Consider the following 4,131-nt stretch of genomic DNA (forward strand, 5'->3'; position numbering starts at 1 on the left):
ATGAAATATGAAGTCTTCATTCAATCAAGTGAGTATAAAATGTGAATTCTGTTTTTTAATTATATGATCAAATTTCATGGATTGACTTTCCACACCTTTTAATAAGATGTTTTGGTATGAGGTGAAGATGACTAATTCTTTCTTCTGATCTTTTCCTCCCAATGATGCCAAAAAGTGCTAAAAGTATAGATAAGATACTATGTATTATGAAATGAATTATGAATGATATACTAGCCTGAAAATGTGTGGGAAGTTGCAAAGAAGATGTCAACATGAATAGTCTGGCAATTTGCCAACCTTACTTTAAGCATTCAAGTGTAATGAGATAGGAATGGAAAATCATCTAATGTAGATAGAATCCAAGTGATAATAAAATGTGAGCATAACATAGAAAAGATATGATCTAAGGTTAAATTTAAAGAGCTCAAATATACTTCATAGTAAATGAAATTGACTTACACTGTATCTGCTATGTTCAAGGAAACAGATAAATGAAGGCACTATGGGGTAATGCTCATTCATTATGAATTACATTTAAGGTGAATAACAGGAACAAGATTTTAAATAATAAAAATTTAATAAACTCACTCAAAGCATAATTAATGGATTGTTTTCTTTAGAAATAGATGTACTAAGTTATATAAAAATTTTGGAGCATAAAATCTAAAATTGTTTGTTAAAAGATTAAAGTGTGGTTCAGGGTAGAAAATTATGAAATTAAGCCCAATAAATAAACAAGAAGACTCTAACAGTATAATTACTTAATAATGTGGTTAGATAGTAATTTTCATAAAAATATATTTCATAACAATAAAATTTAACCAAGTTTACTTCATATTTAATATGACACAAAATTTTAACTGAATAAAAATTTGGGATGAAGGATATTTCTAAATTCTCTGTAGACAATAACATCTTGAATGTCAATTCAAATAAAGTAAAAAGAAAGCTGGGTGTGGTGGCAGCACTGGCCATAATCCCAGCTACTATGATGCCATGGCAGGAGAATTGCAAATTCAAGGCCAGCCTGAGCAATCTAGTAAGATCCTATTACATGTAAATAACAATAATAATAATAATAACAGCTGAGAATAAAACACAGTGGTAGAGTGGCCCAGGGTTCAAGCTCCAATGTAAAAAAAAACAAAAAGGGTATAAAAAAAACACATTCAAGAAACATACTTTTTGGACATATGCTTTCTTTAAAATCTTTTAGTTATTAGTACACTGTAAGAATAAAGCTTTAACAATGCCCAGAAATATGGTTACTAAGATTTCCTTTAAAAAAGCTTATTGGAGTATTTGGTCCACCAGTCTCATTAAGGAGCACCTGGAATTATTATTATTTTATTATTGCTCCTGCACATTTCTGAACTATGATAGCATTTAATCCAAGGGTCATGTTGATGTCTTGGCTCTGAATAGTTTTGTGTCATACTACAAAGCATGGTAAAGGGAAAATACCTCAGATTTTTGTCACTAGGAAAGTGTCTTAAATTCCCATCTGAAAGCTCTCCATCTTATAGAATAGAGTGGATTTAATGGTATACACTATATACATACACATAGATAAATGTATATGTATGTCTGTTTTAATACAGAAATTTAAAGTATATACAAATTAAAATATATAAAAATTAATATACAAACAAAACCTTCATTACCTCATTTACATTTCTCAAAATATTGCTTTACTCATCTAATCAACTCAATTATTTTCTATGTGCCATATAGCTGAGAAACAAATATATGTAGATATGTATATATATATATATATATATATATATATATATATATACATATAAATATGTATATCCTGAAGATGTAAAATAACTGGAGAATCTGCAAATGTATCTGAGCTTAAAGTGGAATATTGATTTTTCTCCTGACAGCAGTTGTGTTTAGTTCAAAAACATATTTTTAGCTATATATACATTCAATTGACCACTGATAATTATTCAATATATCAATTGTATGCTGATATATTACAACAGGATGCTAAGCTCAGTTTATAATGAAAAAACACACAAAGGATATATTAAATAAAATTTAACACAAGAGATCAAATGCCTATATTTGACACAAAGAGTTATGGAAGAAAACTTTACAGACAAATTAAATTTTTAAACAACAAGACGCTTATGTTTTAATTTTACTATCTCAGTTTATAGGTACAGAAACTACTGCCAAAAGTGTTTGAACTTCTTGCTCAATTCTGAAAAGCTAACAATTATGTTCAACAGAAGGTCTTCTAACAATTCCAAGGAAATTACACTACTTTGTATTATCCAATATAGTCACGTTACTTTGTAGCAACTATTATACTACCTAGTTTGATTGGGAAAATACTATATTGACAATTTCCATTGCTCCAGATTTTTTCCTTGTTCTTCCTCAACTACTGAAACCTCAGTACCTTTCTTTTTCTTAACATTTCTGTAATACTTTGCAGCAGTGTATCTAAAAAGAAACCATCTTATACAAGCATCCCATGACAGAGCTCTTTCATCAGTTTATAAGAACCTACAAACTTTTATACAACCAGAAATATGAAAAAATGTGCTCTATATGTGTAGTAAGAATTGTAATTCATTGAGCTGTCATATATAAGTAAACAATTAATAAAAATAAATAAAAAGAAGAACCTACAAACTTAATGTAAACAAACTATTCTGATGATATTTATATCATCAGTAGAAGATTGAAAACTACTGCTTTGGACTTGCCATTGAATCCTCATCAGAACTAAAGGAAATAACTATTGTAAACTTTATTAAATATGAGAAGAAATTCAGTTACAGAATGGTAAGTATGTTTGCTAAAGGTAGCTGCTTTTAATTTACACTTATACTTATTACACGTATACTATTTGCCTAACAAGATTTTGCATGCCATCTCAGATTTGTGTATAGTCAATGCCTAATTGTGCTTTATCATTCTTTATAATTCTACTTTTTAAAATAAATTCCTTACTATAGGTGAAACATTTCCAAGAGAATGGCACTAATTAATGAAAGCCACCCTAAAGGTTTTGCTGACCATCCATAGCTAGAGCTTCCATTATTTGTTATTCTTCTCTTAGCATACCCCATTGGTGGGAAACTGCCATCATTCTGGTGTCCAAGTTAGACTCTCATCTTCATAGCCCCATGTATTTCTTCCTCACCAACCTCTGCTTTCTGGACATCTGTTTAACCACAAACATTGTGCCTCAGCTGCTGTTTAACTGGGAAGCTCTAAGAAGACCATCAGTTATGTGGAGTGTGAAGTTCAGGTTTATTTTTTCAGCACAGTGGGAGACACAGAATTTCTTCTTCTGGCTCTTATGTCTTTTGACCACGATGTGTCATTCTGCAGGCCTCTGCATTGCATCCTCATCATGAATTAGCGCATCTGTGTCCTATTAGGGTTAATTTTGTGAATGAGTGGAATTACTTATGGAGTTTTTGAGGTCACTCTTATATTACAGTTGCCACTGTGTGGCATCAATAAACTGGATCACTTGTTTTGTAAGATTCCAGTTCTGATAAAGACTGCCTCTGGGGAAAAGGAAAATAATGAGCTTGCATGCTCTGTGGCATGCATTTTTGTAATAGCTGTTCCTCTGTGCCTAATTCTTGCGTCCTCTGCTAATATTGGGTATATTGTATTTAAGATCAAATCTTCTGAAGGAAGTAAAAAAGGCATTTGGGACATCTTATTGTAGTTCTTTTATGTTATGATCCAGCCATTATCATGTACCTTCAGCCCTCTTCTTCCATCTCAAGGGAACAACCCAAGTTCATGGCTCTGTTCTATGGATTGTTGACTCCTACACTCAACTCCTTCATCTGTACCCTGAGAAATAAGGATGTGAAGTCGGCATTAGGCAAGCTGTTGAGAAGCATTTTTAGTTCCAGGTAATACTTGGTAAATCAAATTAAACATTTTCAAAATTAGAGTTGATTTACTTGGTTCTCTTTAATAGCACATTTTATCTTATAATTCCAGCTCATGTTACATATTCTTCTTCCAAAGAATATTTGTCACATTCTTTGCAATCATGTCAAAAAATAAATAAAGTTAGCTAATATGCATCTGTGTAATATGCATCTGTGGCACTCTGTGGAAACATATTATAATGGTTCTATT

General features: G+C 31.2%; 1 pseudogene; it reads left to right on the plus strand.

The window, feature by feature from the left end:
* Positions 1 to 2,997: 2,997 nt before the first annotated feature.
* Positions 2,998 to 3,903, plus strand: LOC113176611 (olfactory receptor 2B11-like; annotated as a pseudogene).
* The last annotated feature ends 228 nt before the right edge of the window (positions 3,904 to 4,131 follow it).

This window comes from Urocitellus parryii, chromosome 8 (genome assembly GCF_045843805.1).
Source record: "Urocitellus parryii isolate mUroPar1 chromosome 8, mUroPar1.hap1, whole genome shotgun sequence".
Taxonomy (NCBI): domain Eukaryota; kingdom Metazoa; phylum Chordata; class Mammalia; order Rodentia; family Sciuridae; genus Urocitellus; species Urocitellus parryii.